This window comes from Bidens hawaiensis, unplaced genomic scaffold, assembly GCF_021521415.1.
Source record: "Bidens hawaiensis isolate Kalapana, Puna unplaced genomic scaffold, B.hawaiensis_p1.1 tig00000001_1, whole genome shotgun sequence".
Lineage (NCBI taxonomy): Eukaryota > Viridiplantae > Streptophyta > Magnoliopsida > Asterales > Asteraceae > Bidens > Bidens hawaiensis.
Genome location: NW_027491014.1, coordinates 1,794,440 through 1,820,529, shown reverse-complemented (window position 1 = coordinate 1,820,529; position 26,090 = coordinate 1,794,440). Strand labels below are relative to the sequence as shown.

Sequence of the window (26,090 nt, the reverse complement as noted above, 5' to 3'; positions counted from 1 at the left end):
CTTTGCTTGGTTCTTTACATTCATTCGAGTAGTGCCCAATCTTATCACTGTTGTAGCATGTTACATACTTCCTTCTATCTTCCCATTCTTCAGGGTTTTTTTTTCCGGTATTCACCCCGTTCATCATTCTTACGTTCACCATTCCATCCTGGATTCCCTCTTCCTCGTCCGTTGTATCTTCCACGGTCTCAACCACGTCCTTGGTAGTTTTCAACATTTTTCGGTTGGGTGAACATGAGTTGACTTTGGGATGAACTTCCATTCACATTCTTGAACTCTTTTCTTTCTTCATATGCCTTCAAACGCCCAACCACATCTTCAAACGCCATTGTTTCGATGTCTGTGAGTAGCTCTGTCGAAGAAACAACATGTAAATATTTATCCGGCATAGATTTCAAGAACTTTCTTAACAAAACCTCTTCTTCAAGTACCGCTCCCATGCTCATGTACTTTTACTCTACCCCACCCAACTTCGATGCATAATCATCAATACTTTCTGTCTACCCCATCTTTAATCTATCTAACTCGGTTCTTAGCATTTTAACACAAGCTTTCCGATTTCTTTGGCATAAAGATAACGAACTCTTAACACTTCCCAAACATCTTTCAATTCTGAATACTTGGTCATCTGAAGCATCACGTCTTCAGGTAGGGTTTGAAAGATAACACCCAAGGCCATAAACTCTTTCTTTCTTCAATTCATGCACCCTTTTCTTTATCAATCGCATCATGCAAACCATTCGACACCCAAGATATTTTCACCATAACCGACCATGATGCGTAGCTGGTCGAAGTTAACTTCGGTGCTTGCAAAACAAAACCACCTATCGATTATTTCATTGCACCTGAGCTCCCTCCTTCTTTATCACCGACCATGTCACAATCCTAACGTGGTTAGTGACGGAATAATTCTGGTTGGAAGAAAACAAACACCAACTTTAAGGGTTACAAGTCAAACCGTAACCGCCAAGAAAATAGCCTGCTCTTTTGTTTATGTGTTTGCGTTGACAATAGGAAAATAAAATACAAACAAATTATTTGATCTGGACTTTCTTTGTTGGTTCAGGCCCAAGATTTACGCACACAAAACACACTTAAACTATGAAAGTAATGTAGGTTCCCAGCCGGATCTACATGGAATATCTCGTTCTACGTAGGTGCGGAATCCCTACGTAAGACGATACGAGCGTAGAAGACGATATACGTTAACACGATTAAACACACGTTACAATAAACAAGGACACGTTGTATTGCAACTGGAAACACGTGATATCAATCAATGATTACACACACTGAATAACTCGTAAACTAAAACTATCGATAACTGATCTCCTATATATTATGTAAGCCGTAACCTAGCACCTTATAAACACGACAACTTCGCCTGGCATGTTCAGGCGAAGTTGTCACTAACTTCGCTTACTCTACAAGTTCGCCTATATCAGCGAACTTGTGAGCTAACTTCGCTTAATACAAAATACAAATCCAACTAACTCGATTTCAGACACTAGACACTGAACTACTGACATCATGTACCAACAGACTCACCCTTGGCAGTAGCTTCATATCTCTATCTTCAAACACGTGTCTTGTAATCTTGAACAATCTTGGATCTTTCGTCTTCAAGCATGAACTCCTTCTCGTACACATACCGAAACAACTCTTTGATATTTCTTCGCTTCGTCTTTCCAAGCAGGAATATAAAATATCTTCTTCTCATTCAGCACCTGCAGATCAGCTTGAGACAAGTTCACTAGATGCATCGGATCATATACTCTCATCAGCTCTTGTTCATCTTCGTCCTCCATTACTGCTTCAGCTGTTTCACAATCTACATACCACCACTTCAGATATTTCAGCACATCCTTGGGCATTTGTTTCATCGGCACTTCTTTTAAACACCGGATCGGCTTATACTTCATGATCATCCAAGGCTTGCCATCTGCTCTCAATCTTCTATCTTTTTCTTCAATAAGTTTTCCCTTTTTTGGTTTCAACAGCTCGAACTTTTTCTCCTTTATGCTTTCCTTCCAGACAATCTTTCCAATGACCCTAGCCATGTTATCATCACTCCTGTTTATCAACCCCAATCTGGCTAAGTCCTTCACTTCACACTCAGGCAACGTATTCAACGATCTCAATAGCCTCTTGAAATACTGAACACCATCATACCTTTTAATTACAAAGAGCCTCAACTGCTCATCATATATCCAGCATATAATTCCCTTTCTCGATTCAGCATAACCCCTGATGTTGTAACTTTTCTTGAACATAGTAGGGACCGCCGGTTTCTTAGTTTTTACGAACCACTGAGCATAGCCTTCTTTCCATCTTGGCTGCTCCTCCCATTCCGTCTCATCGCTTCCCATATCTTGACCCATGTCTGCCTTATCAACTTCCGGAATCTCATGCTCCACATTCTCCTCTACTATCTCTCCTTCTTCAATATCATTATCAATAACAATCTCTGCACCAATCTTCTCTATCTCTTCAACCGGTAACACATCGTCATCACCTATAAATTCATCATCCATCTCCTCAACATCCACGACCACCACCTCATCACCTGTACCGCCCGCTGCACTTGTTGACTCCCCCTGAGATGTGGAAGTCCCAAGAGCTTGTTCAGTTCTTGGCAACTCTCCACCTGCACCTTTCGATTTATTGGGATTATCGTCTCGATCATTTCGCTTCTTAGTCCTCAGCTCATCGCCTTTACAGCTCGTCTCCCCCTGAGATGCCAAGAACTCCTTCAAAGCCTCAATGATTTTTCCATGTTCGATCAGCAGGGGCGACTGTATCTGATTCTCTGCAACGAGGCGCTGAATAGCATGGGTCTGGATAAGATTTACCCTTGATTGTTCTGCCACGACCCTTTCAAGCGCTGCTATTCGTTCAGAATCTGATAAGGTTGCATCGAAATCAAACCTCAGATGTGATATATCTTGAGTGTACTGAGGAGGGATTTCCGATGTCACCGGGACCTCAGAAGTAGGTGTAAACGTAACCGCAGGTGGTATCGTCACCGACAACCCTGCAGTGGCCACCACTGTCGACTCAATAAATCTTGCCACGACCTCCGTTGGAGTAAGAGTTGGAGGTGGCAAGGATACAATCTCCGGAGTCGATAGGTGGAATGTAGTGGGTGGGAGACCAAATGAAGATGAGGTAGCCACCACGGGAACATCCGTGGCGCTTGGCCTTGTAACTGGTAATGATGTAGGAACTATAGTCATACCGGACAGTGCGGGTGGGGTGAAACGTACCACCCTTGAGCTCTCACCAGCTCCCGAACCTACACCTGCCCGTTCCCTTCTTGATCTGCGAACCAACTGATGTACTTCTTCCTCATAATCTGACTCGCTGTCATCATCGGTTCTCTTCCTTTTCCCATGAATTCGTTCTTGAGTTACCAAAATTCGTCTGGTTTCGCCACATCATCATCAGAATCAGAATCAGCCACCGTTGTAGCTGTCCTAGTCACATTCACACGCGAAACCCTTTCAACTGAGACTTGCACATTTTCCTCAGGGTCAACCCTCTCCATATCAAAGAAACCTTGACCGCCATACGCAGCATCAAGGTCTACATTCTCCTCCGGTGACACAACAGGAGCAGCAGGTATAGCTTGAGGTGCTCCAGCCTGTTGTGGTTGAGGATCTCGAAACTCGTCCCCACGAGCTGGAACATACTCCGGGTTGATCAAGTACCCGAATAATGGAGTATGTCGAGGACGGAGCTCAGGTTTACTCCTCGCACTGGAAGATCTGCACTGGGCGAAAATCCTTTTGCTGACACTTTCTACATATCTGATTGGGCGGCGCTGAGGTAGCGTTGGAGCAACGTGATTCAAGATCATCTGAATGAATCTTGGATACATAAGAAATCTCTAACGCGCCACCGCTCTTCTCTGACGATCTATCTCGTAGAAGACCATCTGACTAAAGCTGTAACGCTTATTGTAAGTCAGAGCAGTCATCGCCGACTGCATGGTCGCGCCCATCCCATCAGTACCAGCCTTTCTCCCTGACATGCACACTATTATCACATGCATGAGAAAGCGCCACCGGTCGAGCAAGAACCCCTTGCGTCTCTGAGTGTCCCCCAAGGGACCAGAGTATCCCATTCTCAGAAACGCTCCATCTCGGAATGGAGCCACAAAATCTGTCGAATCGTCTCTCGTTTCTTCTCCAAACCGCAAAGCCGCCCGGATCTGTTCAAATGAGAACTGAACTATCTGATTGTTGACCGTTGCTCGCATAACCGGGGGCTCTACGCGATAGTCATACTCCACTGTCTGCCAAAAATCCTCAATGTTTGGCAAGGATATCGGCAGTGTTGTGGTAATCGCGTGGAATATACGCGAGCGTAGTAGAAACGTGATGATATCGCGGAAATCATCAACACCGCTCGCATCCGGGTCCAATGTGATGTACATGTTATGCCCCGGGAAAAACTGTCGGTTGTTGTCTCCACCTTCATCACCACCTGCACCGCCTGCTCCAGCTACAGCTGCCATTTCTAAAATAAACAGTCTAAGTTAGAGAAACGTCAAGGCAAATCACAAGTTCGCCTGTTACCATGAGCGAGGTTATGATGTATTCTGTATAGGCGAAGTTAGAGGTGGGGCGAAGTTGGGAACAACTTCGCCTCAACTTGAACTTCGCCGGATAACAGTTAAATAAAAAGGGCCAGGCGAAGTTAATGATAACTTCGCCTAACCACAACATCGCCTCATAAACTGTTACATAATTAATTGTCAGGCGAAGTTAAACCTCAGGCGAAGTTACGGATAACTTCGCCTAAACTGTAACTTCGCCGAATCTGAATCGGCAACAGTTAAGGTTTTCAATTCGACGTGTAGTTGGTGAATTTGGAGATTGAGGATCTCGTAAAACATGTTTTTAAGACGATCTAGACGATCAAGTTGATTACGACCACGTAATAACAGGTTTGAAAATCGGGTGTTGAGGTTTCGACTAAACGAGGTCGCGAATCGGTTCGAAATACACTTTGATTAACGTTAAGGACAGTAATTAGATGATACTATCGACACTACACACCTATAACTCGGATTAGAAACTGAGAAAGAAAACACAGATTGATCGATGCTATATGTTCGCTTAGGGTTGCGATAAGTTCGCCGGGTTACAGGAAGACAAGTTCGTTGGTTGTTTGAAAATAATGAACTGTTTGACCTTAAAAATCCTTTATATAGGGTTAAGGTTATACAGGCGAAGTTATGGATAAATTCGCCTATTGCAGGCGAAGTTATGGATAACTTCGCCGATATTAAACTTTACAAAACAAACCCCTATAATTTGAACAATTTGCAATTAAGTTTTAAAACATCCTTTAAAGAGTTAAATGATACGATCAAGACCAAGTAACCAGGTATAAAATCATACAACTACATAAGTAGAAAAATTTTAAACAATAAAGTACACGGGATCAAATTTCAGTCTCGACAGGGACTACCATGTTTTAGAAAAGATCCGAACAGAAATCATACTAATTAAGTGACTGTCACACAGATCCGTGTTCAGCTGTATTATGACATAAAGAAACAGGTTGTAAGCAGGTAAGTAACTTAAAATGGTTTTCATCGCTTCTGTGATACGGGTTAGGTTCAATTAAGCTCAAAACTTAAATGGGCAACACCTCAGAGATTGTGATGTCTCCTATCTTTTCTCAAAGCGTATTTGGCTTTCCCCAAGTCACCCCGAGTTGGCCTCGACCCGTAGTGTCTGATTAAATAGTAAGTACTCTTCGATCTTTAGACTCGTCTTCCCGTTCTCTTTCTTACATCTTGATTGAGAAGTATTAACATCATAAGCTCTAGAATGTCTCAGTAACACATAATTTTTTTATTTATTTTTTTAAAAAAAAATATATATTTACACAGCTTCAAGTAAACTACTGCAAGTCCCGAATCTGGATCACTGCAGTTTCTTGACACACCATCTTCTCGGGAATCAGAACACTCACGGGCTCGTGTATGACTGGGTAATCGATTTTCTGCTTATCATTCGGAAATATATATATGGAAACATGCACAACTCTTAAGGAGTTTCCACGTAAAATCGAGGAGATTTAGTTAGTATCACTTCTACTTTTACGCACCATAAAAAGCTACCATGACATACAATGACTGTTCTAAAGTCTTTTAGGCCTAATAACTTCACTAGTTAAGCACACAGAATCAGTATATCTATCACTTTCCAAGGTTGGATCAATTTTCTGTTAAACATAGTAAAGGAACTTCTTACGAAGTAGTAGACTTGAAAAATAATTTCATCTCCAAAAAAAAAATTTTTTTAACTTCTATCGCCCCGATCAAGTCGAAGTTTTCTGGTAAACGGCTATCCTGAAGATCCAATGGATCAGCTGGACCGACCACATACAAGTATGTGTCCCTCTAACTAAGTATGAACGACTAATTTTCAGCGAAAGAATTAAAAACACATCATAAACCGCCCCGGTCACTTTCAGTCATCTGGTTAATGGCTATCCTTATATTCTACAAGTAGAAATGAGGACCAAACATATCCGAAGATATGTCCTTCAAACTGAGGCAACCGACATAATTCTAAGCGATAGTGACGTGTTGTTGTTGTTGTTTTTTTTTTTTTAACAAAGACGAAAAACACGGTTACTCGGGATTGATCATCCCATTCAGCTCAACAAGGTTTTGAAAACGAGTTTTGTCAAACGCTTTAGTAAACAAGTCAGCGAAATTATCTAACGTATCAACCTTTTCGAGCACAATCAATTTCTTCTCAGCACAATCCCGTATAAAATGATGACGGATGTCAATGTGTTTAGTTTTGCTATGCTTTACTGGATTGTTAGTTACTGAGATAGCAGCAGTGTTATCTATGCAAATAGGAGTATGAGTGAAATTCAGACCATAATCGCGCAATTGCTGCTGTATCCAAAGAACCTGGGAGCAGCAGTTCGATGCTGCCATGTATTCTGCTTCACAGGTTGGAATGGCGACTGAGGTCTGCTTCTTGCATTGCCATGACACTAATCTGCCTCCAAGAAACTGACATCCACCTGTTGTTGACTTCCGATTCTGATTGCATCCTCCATAATCAGAATCTGTGTAGGCGACCAAATCCAAGTCTCCTCCTCTCATGTACCACAACCCCAGCTTAGGCTTGCCTTTGAGATACCGCAATATCCTCTTCACACCCTTCAAGTGAGATTCCTTTGGGTTTGCCTGAAAGCGTGCACAAAGACAAACTGCAAACATAATATCAGGTCAAGAAGCAGTTAAGTACATTAAAGAACCTATGATTGCCCGATATTGGGTGGGGTCCACGTCTGCATCACTGTCTGAATCAGCACCCAATTTATGGTTGACGCACACTAGAGTATCAAATGGAGTGTTGTCCTCCATTTTGAAGCGTTTGAGAACGTCATGGACATACTTAGTCTGATGAATGAACATCCCATCTTTCTTCTGATCAACCTGCAGTCCTAAAAAGAAAGTTAGTTCACCCATAGCAATCATTTCAAACCTCTTTTTCATGACGGCTTCAAATTCCTGACACATGGCGACTTTTGATGCAGCGAAGATGATGTCGTCCACGTAGACTTGTACTAGAAGAAAGTCGCTTCCTTTTCTCTTAAAGAACAGTGTGCTATCGATCTTTCCCCTTTCAAATTGATTCTCAAGCAAGTAATCAGATAGAGTTGCGTACCAAGCACGAGGGGCCTGATGTAGCCCATACAGTGCTTTACTTAGCTTGTCACGTGATCAGGAAAGTCTGGGTCAGGAAAACCCGGAGGTTGCTCAACGTACACAACCTCATCGACTTTACCGTTAAGAAACGCACTCTTCATGTCTAACTGGAAAACCTTCATCTCCTTGTGTGCAGCAAATGCCAAAAACAATCGAATCGCTTCCAATCTCGCCACAGGAGCAAACACTTCATTGTAGTCGATCCCCTTTTGCTGATTAAAACCCTTTACAACCAGCCTCGCCTTGTTCCCGATAATTATCCCTTTTTCATCTCTCTTGCATTTGAAAACCCATTTTGTGCCAATAGCATGCACATTTTTCGGTTTTGCAACCAAATTCCATACCTCCATCTTCTTGAACTGGGCTAACTCTTCTTGCATGGCTTCGACCCACGAACTGTCCTTGAGAGCCATTTGATAATTCTTTGGTTCAATCTGGCTGATGAAGCAGGTGTATAAGCATTCGTTAATGATGCCTGTATCTTTAATGCTTGTGTAAACACAGGTGTGCTCATTCAAGCTTTGTCTTGTTTGTACACCGTCGGACAGATCACCTATCACGTTCTCCAAAGGGTGATTTTTGTGAACTCTCGTAGTCGGAACCGAACTGACTTGCAGAGTGTCTTCCAGGTTCGAAGGTAGCTCATCAATGGGTGATTGTTGTTGAGAGTGAAACGGATTGAAGAATTCCTCTTCTGTAGAGGCAGCAGGGGTATCGACAACATTTGACGAGGAAGGTTAACATTCATCGTACAGCGGTCTTTGCACAACATTTTCTTCCTCATCATAAAGCATCTTCGTAGCTATTCTCTCATCAACTTCTGCACAATCCAAGTAAGGTATGTTAAAAGATTTAAAAAGCCTATCATATTCAAAAGCCCCACAGGGTCCCGTGCTTGGTTTTGGTGATTTGTAACTTGTGATATCAGTGTTACACACCACCTCAACCTTGCTGGTCGATGTATTAAAGACTCGTCTGTTGGGAGTCCCAACAACATATCCGACTAAAATACCTTCGTCGACTATTTCACCAAATTTTGAGTTCGTCTTTAATATCGAACACGGGGACCCGAATGGTTCGAGACCACTCAAGTTAGGCTTTCTCCCATGCATAAGTTCATAACATGTTTTATTCAATCTTTTAACAGTTAAAACTCTATTAAGGATATAACAGGCTGTAGCAACAGCTTCAGCCCAGAACACCACAAGAAGTTTCGAATCAGCCAGCATGGTTCTGGCTCCTTCAATTAGCGTTCTGTTCTTCCTCTAAGCCACCCCATTTTGTTGCAGAGTATACGGAGCGCTGTACTGGTGGTCTATCCCTTTCTGTAAGCAGAAAATCTCCATCTGATAGTTTTTGAACTCTGTCCCATTGTCACTCCTGATGTATTTAACCTTTTTCCCCATAATATTCTCAACCTTGGTAATCAAATTTATTACCATCTGCACCGTTTCATCCTTTGTCTTCAGGAAATATACCCAAGAATATCGAGAGAAGTCATCAATGATCACTAAACAGTATGATGTCCCACATAGGCTTTTTACATTCACGGGACCGAAGAGATCCATGTGAAGTAGGTCTAGGGTACTGACTATTGAATTAACTTTCTTGGTGTGATGGGATTTCTTGTGTTGCTTTCCCTTTTTGCACGATAAGTATTGGTCTTCAAAGTTGAAATTTTTCAAGGGAACACCCAGCACCAGCCCATTCTTGACAATGTAGTTCATTTTCAGAAGATGAATATGCCCCATTCTTTGATGCCATAACTCAGACTCCGATTCAGTTGCTTTTGACAGAAGACAAGATTCTTCTGTTGCCATCTCAGTCGACCTCATATCCATAACATACGTATTCTTTTCCCTTGGAGCCTTCATTACCATCCAATCCTCTGGTATCTTGAAACCAGGATACAGTACGATCTCTTCATTCTTGGTAAAGTGCACGGTGTAATCTTTGTCACAGATCTGCGATACACTCAGCAGATTATGCTTCAGTTCTTCAACAAAATTCACTTTTTCTAACGTCATTTTTCCATTAGTCACTGTCCCAATTCCTGTAATCCTTCCACCACTTTCTCCAGCAAAACTCACTCTTCCTCCCTGAACAGGTTTCCATTCGTGTAACAAATTCTTGTTACCCGTCATGTGCCGGGAACAGCCGCTATCCACAACCCATAGATTGTTTGCAGCCCTGTTCAACTGTTCCTGCACGATTAAAGCAGAGGATTAAAATCTGGGGACCGAAGACCTATTGGTCTTGGGTCGATACATCCCGTACTTTGGCTGTCCAAAGTTAGTATTAGAATAATTTCTGTAAGTCCTAAAAGGATACCTTTTTGTAGATTGACTATGAGGCCATCCAAACCTTCGTGAATTAAATGATTTATTACTAAAGATTTGGTTGTTAACAGGGAAAAACTGAGAACGATTTCTTTGAAAACCTGGATTAGTCGAATGTCTGAACTTTGATGAGTTTTCATTTTTACCATTATAGTACTTACTGTTAGTTCTATTCTCAGTTTTCGAAGACCTCATACCTCTGAATCTCTGCTTCAGAGGGCAATCAGCAATTAGGTGTCCTAATTGATTACATCTGAAACAACTCCTGTGTTCAACTTTCTTTTCAATAGTTGTTTTAGATGTTGAGGCTGCATTACTGCCCGTTTGTCTCACATATGGTGGGACATACGGGTTTAGTGGAGAATTCTTTTCATTTGATATATGTTCCTCTCCACGTTTTGGTAATACTGCCTCTTCTTTTGTCTCACTCGACTCGGATGACTTGTCCGATTTGATGAGACAGGACTAGGAACAGAAATCTTAACACTCGAAACAGGCTTACTTGTTTCGCCTTTACTAACTTCTGGTTCTTTAATAGTAACCTTAACCGGAACTGTCTGACCAAAATCAACATCAACAGATTTCTAATTACTAGGATCATAAGTATAGTTATGATTGTAAGGTGGTGGAACTTCATGATATCCAATTCATCCCCTTTTAACTGGGGAACCTTGATCACTAACGAGGTGATCAAGTATAGCGGAGGAATTTCTAAATTGCTCAAGTTTTCTGTTTAGTTCCACCACTTTCACCTGGTGATCAGCTATCTGTTTATCCATTTCAGCTATTAGTTTGGTTTTCTCTTCTAACACTTCATAGCTAAGATCAATTACTTGTATTTTTTCAGCTAGACTTGCTTTAAGACTTCTGATATCTTTCTCACTAGCTTTTATTTTTACCTTGTAACTGTTTTCTCTAGCTTTAGTGAAATGATGATCTTCTTTTAATGTTTTAAATTGAGCATCCTAACTAACAAACTGATCAGTTATAGTTGTCAATTGTTCAGACAGATTTTCACATTTCGTACAAGGGAGTTTAGTACTTACCTCGGTGAGCTGGTCTGCCACTTCTGCCATGTAAGCTTCATTTTCTCCAGTTACTTTCTCACTTCCTGCAGTTTCGATGTTCGCTAAATTGGCCTGTTCGAACACTTCCTCAACATGCAGATTCCAGTTGTACTCCCCGTTTTGTCTGGATATCATGGCTCTATTCTCATTACCACCCCCACTCTGTTGTGTAGACCTGTTCTGACTACGTTCAACTCGTTCATTTGTGCACTCCTTAGCAAAGTGTCCATTTTGTTGACAGTTATAACATCGCACTTTTGACTTGTCAAAACCTGGTCTTTCACCAACAAACTTTCTACCTGTCTTCTTCATAAACCTCTTAACTCTTCTCACAATCATCGCTATCTGCCACTGCAGATCCATCTCTTCTAGATCATCAGCATCGATCTGATCATAGTCTTCGTCCAAAGTTGCAGGATCAACAATCTTACCCTTAATGTAATTTTCATATGAAGCAATGAAAGATGCATAGAGAGCAAACTGCTGTTCAGCAGATTTAACACTCATGGGCATCTTTGAGTAGTTGTTGTTCGAAACACTTGGGGAAAAATTACCCTTTGTTGCTTGAGGTTTAGAAGCATTTGTTCCACCAGCTGCAAAACACACATCACCATTCATGTTGAGAGATACATGACCTTCATGTGTTGAGTTAGCGCCCGAGTCTCCCTTAGAGTAGTAAGCAGATGATTCAGACTTCGAACTTGAACTTGATTTAACTTTCGCACAATACATTCCTGGATCTTGAACCTGATCAGTTGGTGTCTCTTTTCGAACCATGTTAAGTTCAAAAGTTCTTAGTTTGTTGACTGCTGTTTCCAAGTCATAGTCGGCAAACTCTTTGTCTTCTCTCATCAACACAGTTTACATCTCCCATTTCGGTGGGAGAGCATCAAGAAGCTTTTCCATGATCTCATCTTCTTTGTAAGCGATGGAATAATTGCTGAGTTCGGTCATCAGATGATAATATCTCGTGATGATATCATCAAGTGATTCATTCTTCAAATACTTGAACACCGAGAATTGGGTTTTGAGTAGTTTAATCTTGGATGCACGAATCCCCACATTACCCTCAAATCGGTTTTCAAGTGCTTCCCAAAGCTCTCTAGCAGTTTTATACTTCCTGAAGGTGTGAAGAATCTCTTGTGGAAGAGCCATTGTTATCGCTGCATGAGCTTTGCTTTCAGCCTCATACATTTTCTTTTCTTCTTCTTCCATCTTATTGTATTTGTTTATCTGTTCACGACCCTCATACAAGGCAGTTGGTGGAATGTAACCATCTTGAATGCACACCCACATCTTAGCATCTTGGTATTTAACATACTGTTCAAACCGATCTTTCCACGCTACAAAATCGGTTCCCTTAAGCATCTTCGGTGCCTTAGTAGCTGAACCTGCTTCCACTTCCATCTTCACCAGTTCCGTAATATTAATAGAAGTCATCTTTTACGAAACGAAAATACAAAGAAACTCGAAAAATAAAAATTTTATTCTTAACAGTACTGTAGGCGAAGTTAAATTAACTTCGCTTAAGTCTTATCTTCGCTTGAATTCGTGACGTCGCTCTCTTTTCTAAATTCGCCTGATTTGGCGAAGTTGTGGATAACTTCGCTTGAGATAAGCGAACTTGAGAGGTAGGCGAAGTTGTGGGTAACTTCGCTTGAGATAAGCGAACTTGAGAGGAAGGCGAAGTTGTGGATAACTTCGCTTAACCTTATATCTTCGCCGAAACCCTACGAACAGTAGCGGCAACTTCGCCTGATGAACACGATGATTTTGCAGGTTTGATTTCTGGGTTTTGCGAGGTATGTGAAGGTGTAATGGGTTGTTTATGATGGTGGGAGGTGAGTAGGACACAAAAACTCGGTAAACTCATCCCGCGAATAGTCGAATGGAACGATTTCTACACCCGCGTGATAATCCCGAACCACACAATCACGAGCAAAAGCTCTGATACCAATTGTAGGTTCCCAGCCGGATCTACACGGAATATCTCGTTCTACGTAGGTGCGGAATCCCTACGTAAGACGATACGAGCGAAGAAGACGATATACGTTAACACGATTAAACACACGTTACAATAAACAAGGACACGTTGTATTGCAACTGGAAACACGTGATATCAATCACTGATTACACACACTGAATAACTCGTAAACTAAGACTATCGATAACTGATCTCCTATATATTAAGTAAGCCGTAACCTAGCACCTTATAAACACGACAACATCGCCTGGCATGTTCAGGCGAAGTTGTCACTAACTTCGCTTACTCTACAAGTTCGCCTATATCAGCGAACTTGTGAGCTAACTTCGCTTAATACAAAATACAAATCCAACTAACTCGATTACAGACACTAGACACTGAACTACTGACATCATGTACCAACAAGTAAACATGCTAAATAAGGGCTTGCTATATCTGATAAAATAAAGGATACATTACAAAAGAAAACAATGCATCTATTTATATTAAACAAAGTTAATAAACACATGCAATAATAATAACTCCACGTTCTCTGGTTTGTTACAACAAACCAAATATTCAATTCTATCAACTCCACATAACTCGGCCAAACCTAGACCATTTCTTCAGCTACTTTAGACCCATTTAACTGATGACCCGAATCCATATCATCGACTTGTATTTGCTTCATGACCCGACCATCAAGATTATCCAACATTCACCCCCATAATCTTGATCACGGATCTTGATTTTACTTCTTGCTGGACTTGCTAATCAAGCCAGACTTTACATGGAAGTTACTCGTGTTGCAGCTTGACTGGTGTGATCAGCCACACGTTCTTGATCAACATCGGCGCCAAAAAACCGTCAGTGGTCACTTGCTACAGATCGCCCTACATAGTAGCCGACCATTGACTATGACATCATGTTGCTGCCATTATTCATACTTTAACCTGCTTGCTTCAATGGATCTATCAACGTTGTTCCTTTAAATTACCAACTTGCTTTAATTAAAAGGCTACTTGTAACCGGCTTCATTCTTTCTATAAACATGCTATACGAATCATAAAGATTCAATCTAGCTACGAACCACACGGGTTCGGTGTATTGCTAACTTTCGGTTTTCTTTCTTCTTCGATCTGTCTATTTCATTATTTCTTTCTGATCGGCGCTTGATGGGCTAAAAGTAGTCTAATATTTATTAACTAAAAAATAAGCTAATCTAGACACTAAGTAATAAATCTAGACTCTTAACTTAACTAAAACTACTAACCGGCAAGTGAATCGGTCGACTCTAGTACAGCTAAGTAAGTCCGGATATCGAACCCACGAGACTCTTTAAATTACGTATATTAACTAATTATATTCGACTTACTGACACGACTAATTAATTATTATTATAAAAAGGGGGGTTTTTACTTTAAAAGAAACATAAATTTAAACTGATTATGAAAATAAGTAAAATAAACAAAGACAATTTTAATTGATTTAAATAAGATGACGATGAAAAACCACCTAGGCTAGAATCCCCAAAGTTTCAGTTATCAATTATTAGGAAAATGCTTGTTATGGAATTGGGATCATAAAATAATTACTTAAAAGAAAACCCGAACAGGACCCCTGACTCTTCAAGAAGTCACCAATGGATTTCTATTAAGTTCTTAAAAACACCAATTTTAATATTAGACTTCCTTACAGTTATCTAATTAATTATGAACGAGTACCTTAAAACGACAACCTACCTTACAGCGCGGAAATCAAAGATAGTTTAATAAATGCATTCGACTCAATAGACAAAGTTAAAAAGTCAAACCTAGACGGACTCCTTACGAAGATCTAAGTCTAGCAATCTTAATCAACAACGACCTATCAAATAATCTCTCTCCTTACAGCTTTTTAGATTAGCAGCGCACTTTTATTTATTTAATTAATAATATTGTTTCTATGATCTTATTATAAATCAATCACAAACTAGTCAAGAACACACAGTAAATGACCTAACATAATCCTATTACATGACAGACAATCACCAAGGAAACTGTGAAACAATAAAACTCATCAAATAAAACCAAGCACCCATATGCATCGAATAAAAAATATTAAACTTTTTACTACTTCATAAACCCATTACGAAAAGAAAACTCCAAATAAAATCAAACTTCAACAAAGGTTCATCACAAGCCTAGGCAGTCTAATAAGTTTAGCCTAGCATTTAAAATCAAAGAAGCAAAAATAACTAAGTTCAACAACCAAGCTCATAATTAAAATAATAACTTCAAACCGAATAGTGATGATGCTTGGATGAGTAGGTGTTGAACCCAAACGATCTCCACATATACCAAAGGCCTTTTTCTATAAAAATATTCTTCTTTCTTGCGGCAATAGGTCTTGGTCGAACTCTGTAGGGTTCTCTCAATCTTCTAATGTGACCTCTTTTTATTCTTTGTAATCTTGTAGCTCAAGTCAACTGTTACCGACTTCAATTTCCTTTAGAAACACATGAATGGCGGCCCACTTCATTTACATAGAATAATGAATTTTAAGCTCAAATAAAATCAATTAAGTTGAAAGTAAAATAAATAAATACATTAAAATTGTTTCGTTGAAAGACCCAGACCCTTTTTCTTGTTTTTATATTAGTTTAATTTTATTGTAACATAATAATATAAATGAATAGCCATTGTCCAAAACGATTAACCATTTGTAATTTGAATTCAAGTGTTTATAATTCTTTTCTTGACCATTATTAAATCATATGTTTAATAAAATTTTAATATATATTTCAAGTTCAGTAAACATGGATAATAAAAATAATAATAATCGAGTAATTACTCGGTGCTCTCAAGTTTAGTAAAAACACTTTATATTAGCTCATTTTCTCTTAAAACCTTTAAACTTTAAATATGAACAACGAACTAGTAAAATTCATTAAAATCAATCTCAAATATACTCAAAAGTGTAGGAAATATTTATTTAATAATATGTATAATTTAGACCACATCAAATATCCCCACACTTACTCTTTTTTCGTCCCTGAAAAAGTTTGATGTAGTTGGATAAGAATCGGAATATACAGTCTTAAAAACATATAGGTTAATTTTTTAAAGCTCAGAAAAACGCAAAAACCGCGATCACCGATATTGTTGTCCACTTAAACCCATGCCTTAATCTTTACCGGGACAAATATGATCCGACAATAATAGTACTCAGTGGTTTACACAATTAAGTCCTGCTTATTTTCAGCTTTTACCGAACCAGACCACCCCAACTTGACTTAAACCTCAAAATTAGCTGATTTAAAACTTCTGTTGCTCTTTTTTTATGAATAGTTAAGACGATCAAGGGTATTGTTATCCACCTAAGCTTAAGCATCAAAGTCTACCAAGCAGCCATTAGATATTATTAAGGTTCAATTAATTTATAGCTAGTGTTCCCCACAACATGACATACCCCCGTTATCAAGCAATACACCGAACCATTACCATAGGTGATTATGCAAAATTTCATCTGTAGGGCTTACATGTAGCGTGTCCCTTGTGGTCCGTTTCTTAATGGTAATGAGACGCGAGCAAGGGGACCCCACATGGCTAACAGTGTGGATGATCAAGTCTGTAATGCAATTGTACTTTTGTACCTTTTGTGATCATGTTTATAGACTTAAGTGGCAGATAACTGCGGGTTTGCTCTCTTTTTTTAGCTTAATTTTTAATATTCACAACCCCATTTGGAATTGTGAATACCCAGATGAATAATCGGCATACAGACCCATGGTCTCCGGACCCGGGGCATCCCATCAATACAAGATTTAAGGTTATAAACTATACGCCAATGATGTGTAAAACACTAAAACTAACAGTTTAAGATTTATATCACAGGCTACACGGCATACTCTAACGTTAAACCTACCCAAGCATCATATGATAACGTATTCAATTTTTTAAACTTTTCAAACTTTATAATATTTCCACTTATCATACCAATAATTGAGGCTTGAGTATGGCTGACCTTTCATTACTTATTTTCTACGAACAAAACCCTTTACCCACAAGAGATTTCAGACCCATTTTATCAAATTGCCCTTTCATTTCATTTTCAAGGCTGAGCCTACCGACACATCCCAAGTTAAGTGCATTTTCTTTTATTTTATCTCATATTATAAGTAGTTTGAAAAACCAAATTCCGATAATTATCATCATCTCCCACTTTAACGCAAAAACTAGATTCAAGGGACATTTTTTTAAAATTTTTTTTTTCAATTTTTTTATTTTTTATATATTTTTAATTTTCCTAACAAAAACTCAATTTAAACTACGACTCAAATATCCTATCTCCACACTTAAATTTTGCATTGTCCTCAATGCAAGGATAAGGAAGACTTAAAATAAAAATAAAACTAAAAATAAAGTCGGACTACAAAAAAAAATTAAAAACCTAAAAATAAAAAAAACGAAAGCAAAATAAAAAGTTAACAAGCTAGATAATGGAAAAGACTTAGCTGGTAATTTGCGCATGAAACATGATGCCAATGTCTTCTTCCATGAATGCCCTCCAACTACGAACGTGCTCAGCAAATAGTAACTTCTTCTCTCTCACACGAACATAAGCGACAAAACAAAACAAACATATCTAAAAACGTATCTTATCAAACATGATAGATATTATGCAATAAAAGTGTTTCACATCAACCGACAAATAACACATGAATAATCAGCAGCAAATAATAATAAAACATAAAGTATACGGCTTGGCTGCTCCATCCCCACACTTGTTCGTTTCATCATACTCAACCTCGGGGATTGTCTCTCTAGCTCACTCAATCTTCAAACTAGCAAAACTTAAAAACACAAAACAAGGAAAAACTACAAGAGACTACGTTAGTGACACGATTAAATATACAAACTCTGCGAAACCTCCCCACACTTGAATTTAATCAGGAGGTTTCTCCTTGATCTGGACCCTGTCCAACCCGTTCAGTTCCACCCGGTACTTATCAAACAGTAATATATCAATGATGGAACCGCAAAATATTAAATTAGAATTAAAAATAAGTAACGTGTCAGACCACCTATATTTAAACTTACCTGGCAAGAGCCGAATGCGTTGTAAGTATCGACAAGAACGGTTATGTTTGACATTTAATGGCCTTTTCACTCCCGTAGACCATCTTCTAAAGTATACACAACTTCTGTTTTCAGGTAACCTATCATCCTCGACCTTATCCCGTGGTTTTGATTCCTGATCATCATTCAAAACACAGTCCACGGGCTGGCAATGGTGTTCTTCCTCTAACACCACATCCTCATCTACAACGTCCTCTACAAGTAGGGCCTCGAAAAACGCAATATCCCCATTAACGTCCAATGTGTCTCCCCCGTAATCCGACAATCCATCCAATTCCAGATCAAGGAATTCATCTTCCTCACTCAATTCATTCACAACTTCTTCCTCAACACCAAACATCAACTCAAGTGAATCTCCCAAATCCATGTCATCCTCTATCTCTTCTTTCTTCACTAACGACCTTTGATAAGCAGCCCACTCTTCTTCATTTATTTCATCATCAGAGCCACTGTAACAACCTGAAAAATCAACAACGCATAACTGTGTGGCCTGAGGTGGGACTTTATCAGCCACTCGTGTCTCCGTGTCTAGAACGTTCTCCTCTGAATCATCTATATACTCCATGATTGGCTCTTTCCCTTCTTCTGGAAACATCGGGAACAACTCGCCCAACCGATTCATGTATCCCAAATAGTTGCCTTCCGCATCATACTTATAACCAGGTGTCGGTTGTTGCTCTTTTTTCATGCTCTCCTCTTCAGTTTCTCGAATAAATTCATTATCTGAATCGTACACGCATTAGGAGATCTGCTTTGACTGTCCTTCTTCAACCTTTGTCAGTATTCCAGAGATTTCTTTAACTGAATCTTAGAGACCTGCAAAAACAGATAGTTGATTTCTTAGCATAACATCATGTTCAGCTAATGCTTGTTGGTATTGGGCATCCTTCTCTAATAGTCAGGTCAACAACTCCTCGATCTTATTCAAATACTCCTCAGAACCCCTGTTGGGGCTGCTTTTGGAATGTTGACCATAATCTTGCCCTTGTTTGTATTGATATCCCCGATTCGGTTCGTTATAAAAATATGACGGGGACCCCTGTGAAAGATAAGACTGTTGCGGCGCATAGGGGTTAGTACAATAATATGAACATCTATGAGTTAAATGAAGACCACCACACGTATCACAATTAGGGTGAGCACTATAGTATGGACATTTAATGGTAAAGTGAGGACCGTCAACTTCGATGCATAATCATCAATACTTTCTGTCTCCCCCATCTTTAATCTATCTAACTCGGTTCTTAGCATTTAAACACAAGCTTTCCGATTTCTTTGGCACCAAGATAATGAACTCTTAACACTTCCCAAACATCTTTCAATTCTGAATACTTGGTCATCTGAAGCATCACGTCTTCAAGTAGGGTTTGAAAGATAACACCCAAGGCCATAAACTCTTTCTTTCTTCAATTCATGCACCCTTTTCTTTATCGATCGCATCATGCAAACTATTCGATACCCAAGATATTTCACCATAACCGACCATGATGCGTAGCTGGTCGAAGTTAACTTCGGTGCTTGCAAAACAAAACCACCTATCGATTATTTCATTGCACCTGAGCTCCCTCCTTCTTTATCACCGACCATGTCACAATCCTAACGTGGTTAGTGACGGAATAATTCTGGTTGGAAGAAAACAAACACCAACTTTAAGGGTTACAAGTCAAACCGTAACCGCCAAGAAAATAGCCTGCTCTTTTGTTTATGTGTTTGCGTTGACAATAGGAAATTAAAATACAAACAAATTATTTGATTTGGACTTTCTTTGTTGGTTCAGGCCCAAGATTTACGCACACAAAACACACTTAAACTATGAACGTAAACATGCTAAAGAAGGGCTTGCTATATCTGATAAAATAAAGGATACATTACAAAAGAAAACAATGCATCTATTTATATTAAACAAAGTTAATAAACACATGCAATAATAATAACTCCACATTCTCTGGTTTGTTACAGCAAACCAAATATTCACTTCTATCAACTCCACATAACTCGGTCAAACCTAGACCATTTCTTCAGCTACTTTAGACCCATTTAACTGATGACCCGAATCCATATCATCGACTTGTATTTGCTTCTTGACCCAACCATCAAGATTATCCAACATTCACCCCCATAATCTTGATCAGGGATATTGATTTTACTTCTTGCTGGACTTGCTAATCAAGCCAGACTTTACTTGGAAGTTACTCGTGTTGCAGCTTGACTGGTGTGATCAGCCACACATTCTTGATCAACATCGGCGCCAAACAACCGTCAGTGATCACTTGCTACAGATCGCCCTACATAGTAGCCGACCATTGACTTTGACATCGTGTTGCTGCCATTATTCATACTTTAACCTGCTTGCTTCAATGGATCTATCAACGTTGTTCCTTTAAATTACCAACTTGCTTTAATTAAAAAGCTACTTGTAACCGGCTTCATTCTTTCTATAAACATGCTATTCGAATCATAAAGATTCGATCTAGCTACGAACCACACGGGTTCGGTGTATTGCTAACTTTCGGTTTTCTTTCTTCTTCGATCTGTCTATTTCATTATTTCTTTCTGATCGGCGCTTGATGGGCTAAAAGTAGTCTAATATTTATTAACTAAAAAATAAGCTAATCTAGACACTAAGTAATAAATCTAGACTCTTAACTTAACTAAAACTACTAACCGGCAAGTGAACCGGTCGACTCTAGTACAACTAAGTAAGTCCGGATATCGAACCCACGAGACTCTTTAAATTACGTATATTAACTAATTATATTCGACTTACTGACACGACTAATTAATTATTATTATAAAAAGGGGGTTTTTACTTTAAAAGAAACATAAATTTAAACTGATTATGAAAATAAGTAAAATAAACAAAAGACAATTTTAATTGATTTAAATAAGATGACGATGAAAAACCACCTAGGCTAGAATCCCCAAAGTTTCAGTTATCAATTATTAGGAAATTGCTTGTTATGGAATTGGGATCATAAAATAATCACTTAAAAGAAAACCCGAACAGGACCCCTGACTCTTCAAGAAGACACCTATGGATTTCTATTAAGTTCTTAAAAACACCAATTTTAATATTAGACTTCCTTACAGTTATCTAATTAATTATGAACGAGTACCTTAAAACGACAACCTACCTTACAGCGTGGAAATCAAAGGTAGTTTAATAAATGCATTCGACTCAATAGACAAAGTTAAAAAGTCAAACCTAGACGGACTCCTTACGAAGAACTAAGTCTAGCAATCTTAATCAACAACGACCTATCAAATAATCTATCTCCTTACAACTTTTTAGATTAGCAGCGCACTTTTATTTATTTAATTAATAATATTGTTTCTATGATCTTATTATAAATCAATCACAAACTAGTCAAGAACACACAGTAAATGAGCTAACGGAATTCTATTATATGACAGACAATCACCAAGAAAACTGTGAAACAATAAAACTTATCAAATAAAACCAAGCACCCATATGCATCGAATAAAAAATATTAAACTTTTTACTAATTCATAAACCCATTACGAAAAGCAAACTCCAAATAAAATCAAACTTCATCAAAGGTTCATCACAATCCTAGGCAGTCTATTAAGTTTAGCCTAGCATCTTAAAATCAAAGAAACAAATATAACTAAGTTCAACAACCAAGCTCATAATTAAAATAATAAATTCAAACCGAATAGTGATGATGCTTGGATGAGTAGGTGTTGAACCCAAACGATCTCCACTTATACCAAAGGCCTTCTTCTATAAAAATATTCTTCTTTCATGCGACAATAGGTCTTGGTCGAACTCCGTAGGGTTCTCTCAATCTTCTCATGTAACCTCTTTTTATTCTTTATAATCTTGTAGCACAAGTCAACTTTTACCGACTTCAATTTCCTTTAGAAACACATGAATGGCGGCCCACTTCATCTACATAGAATAATGAATTTTAAGCTCAAATAAAATCAATTAAGTTGAAAGTAAAATAAATAAATACATTAAAATTGTTTCGTTGAAAGACCCAGACCCTTTTTCTTGTTTTTATATTAGTTTAATTTTATTGTAACATAATAATATGAATGAATAGACATTGTCCTAAACGATTAACCATTTGTAATTTGAATTCAAGTGTTTATAATTCTTTTCTTGACCATTATTAAATCATATGTTTAATAAAATTTTAATATATATTTCAAGTTCAGTAAACATAGATAATAAAAATAATAATAAACGAGTAATTACTCGGTGCTCTCAAGTTTAGTAAAAACACTTCATATTAGCTCATTTTCTCTTAAAACCTTTAAACTTTAAATATGAACAACGAACTAGTAAAATTCATTAAAAACAATCTCAAATATACTCAAAAGTGTAGAAAATATTTATTTAATAATATGTATAATTTAGACCACATCAAATATCCTCACACTTACTCTTTTTTCGTCCCTGAAAAAGTTTGATGTAGTTGGATAAGAATCGGAATATACAGTCTTAAAAACATATAGGTTAATTTTTTAAAGCTCAGAAAAACGCAAAAACCGCGATCACCGATATTGTTGTCCACTTAAATAATTCTATATTCCAATTTATTTATAATATTATTGATTTATGAAGTCAGAAGGTGTATGTTGATCAAATTGGAATATAGAATTATTGATCAATAATATCCAGAATATTTAGAGTATACTGTTACTACTGTATAATAATATATATCTAAAATAACAATATATAGAAAGTTATGTTGGGTATAGCATGTATATAATCAGGTAAATGGTTAAATGTTATCGGGTAATTGGGTCGGGTAACCGGGTATATTACAAATCTCAACCCCGTCCCAAACCCAAGAAAATTTTTAAAACAAATTAAAAAGCCGTCCAAACCCTAATGGGTTCGGGTATTACTCGTCCCAGTTATATCGAGTTTCAGGTTTTTCCATCGGGTTCATGTTTCACTACCGTCCCTAAATGAATAATTTATTATTTTTACGAGCTCCTCTTATGAGTTGGTACGTTGGATTATCCGTTCTCTAAGTTCTAAGTTTTCCGTAGTTACTCTGCTATTTATTGAACTTTTTGGGGTTTACTGTTACTCGTAACGAATGAGGGATATTGATATCTTAACAACTACATTTGTGAAACTTCCTACCCAAAGAAAAAAAAACAAAAACACACACACGCTCGGTCATAGTACTGTCTCGAGCATGCCAAGATATCAGGCAGCCCGCTTTATTTTTTTCAAAAAAACTCTATTATCATAACAAGGATGTAAAAGTGATCTTTAAGTAGTATTTCACCAGTTTTTACAAAACTAATGCGTCTTTAGTGAACATACTCACAAGAATTTCTTACAAACTTTTAAAAATGCGAAGGATGAGACATGTTATTATCCTACCATAAATAATGTATCATGTAAAGAGTAAATCAAAAAGATTTTAATGGATTTATGCCTTAATAGCACAAGTTTATTATATTTTTAATTATTTTCTCACATATAACTTCAAATATACATTTTGAAGCCAATGCATTAGGAGTGAAAGATTATCTCCCGGCATCTCTAGACCCTTTGATAAAAGACAAAGATATACAAACAAGGGTAAGTTTTGCTTCTGGTGGCAGTGGGTTTGATCCGCTAACAACATCACAAACGGTATGCTTGCATATCTTGCTTTTAATATGAGTCTTCTCAATAATAATTGAACCATTGTTTTTGTTTAATTATTTGTTTCACATTTTATGGCTTACGAAAACTAGTCTGCTATACCAATGTCGGTTCAGTTGGACATGTTCAAGCAATATATTGGGAAGCTTAAGACAATAATTGAGGAAGAAGCCACCAATACTATTATCAACAATAGTGTAGTTGTAGTAGTTGCAGGCAACAACGATCTGTTTCTTTCCCTTCCAATAAGAAGATTACAATATGATGTTCCGGGTTATGCCAAAATGATTGTAAAGCTAGTCTTGAACTTCATACAGGTAACACTATATCATACTAACAAGTTATATATTTCAACAAAACGCACAAATTGTTTTAGAGTACATATAAAAGACACAGTTGCCTAAAATCATATTACTAAAAGATATTCTATATACTTTTTGAAGGAAATACACACACTAGGATTAAGAAAAATAGCTGTCTTTAGTGCGCCCCCAATCGGTTGTTTGCCTGTTCTTAGAACGTTAGGTGGAGGTCCACATTGAAGGTGTGCAGACAAGGAGAATAATGCAGCTCAGATATTCAACAACATTCTAAGTCAACAAATTAAGTATTGGGCAACAAGCTATCGTCAGTCCAGGGTTGCTGTTATTGATTACTACAATCCTCTAATAAGCATCATCGAAAACCCTCGTAGATATGGTATACAGTTATCGCTTTAAAGTTTCTTCAAGATCATATTATATTTAGAATGTGCCAACTATTTGCATCCTCCATTTTCAAAACCCTTTTTACTTATGTTGGTCATCTCGTTTTGCTAGGCTTTGAAGTTGTAGATACAGGATGTTGCGGAACTGGGGAGATAGAGGTGTTATATTTATGTAACGAACTAAAGTCTACATGTCCTGATGACTCTAAGTATTTCTTCTGGGATGGTTTCCACTTGTCGGAGAGAGGAAACAACATTATTTTACATCATATTCTTCAAGATTTGGTTAATAACTTGTTTTAGTGTCTTGAAGAATTTTAGACTATCCATGTTTAACCCAAAAAAAAAATCTTAAGATAATATTCTTTGGAATTGGAATAACAAAATGGTAAATGGTAAATGTTATTTGAATACTATGGTTTCATATATTTAGATACAAAAGGAAAAAGATAAATAAATACATGAAATATTAGCACTAATGTTGGTAATATAATCACAAAATATATGGTTGGAGATTCCCTTGATTGAACAATGGTTCTAAATATTAATGTTGCATGTTGTCAAATCTCTTTAACAAGGAAATTGTGACATTCGTCAATTTCGGGTCAATAGTATATTCGTTTTGTATTTGTTTATCATGTAAACCAACCCATTTTGTAAACTGAAACCTTCGATATAATCAAAATGATGTATTTTATGATAAATATTTGTTTTATACTTGTCGGATTTCAAAAACATCCTTTTCGGTCCCTAAAATGCCTTTAAAACGCTTTAAAACAACTCCAGGGGCCAAAACTGCCAACTTTGAAATTTCAGGATTTCCACCAGGCACACTTAGCGCCGTGCTAACATCCATTCCCTGGGAAATTAGCACTGCGCTAAGGGGAGTCTGTACCAGCAGCTCATTTTTTGCTTTTTATGCTTTCTTGTGCTCATAACCTTTCCATTTCCATGCAAGACTCTTTGTACTTGACCATTTCAACTTACCCTATATATAAAAGACCTTCTTCTTCATTTTAAACCTACTCATACTCCATTTTCTCTCCCAAATTCTTAAGATTAAAGGTTGTTCTTCATGTTCTTGGCAGTTTGACTTTCCACAGTTAAACTGACCATAGTCTTTCATTTTAATTAACTTGTTAGCTCTTATTAATACTTGAAGCTTGTTATACAACATATATATATATATATATATATATATATATATATATATAATATACACCCTTGTTACCTTTGGTGGTCACTTCCCCGGTCTCGGTCGGTGGAGTGTCGGGCCTCGTAAGGCAAGGCTTCATGGAGGACTCACGTGGTTATGGGTTAACTTCTGCTCAACTTCTGCTCATTTTAGTTTGTATTTCATATTTATTGAGTCCATGGTTATGGGTTTGTAGAGACTAGCTTCGGTTTAACCGTAAATAGCTCCAAACCGTAAACCAAACTTTTTTTACTAGTTTTGTTAAATAATCGTATAAACATGCTTTATGAGTTTCATGGTTATGGGTTTGTA

The 26,090-nt window shown here is 37.8% G+C and overlaps 1 pseudogene; it reads left to right on the top strand.

Annotated features, from left to right (window-relative positions):
* Positions 1-24,886, top strand: part of LOC143567864 (GDSL esterase/lipase At5g42170-like) — a 39,332-nt pseudogene extending 14,446 nt beyond the window's left edge.
* Positions 24,887-26,090: the final 1,204 nt, after the last annotated feature.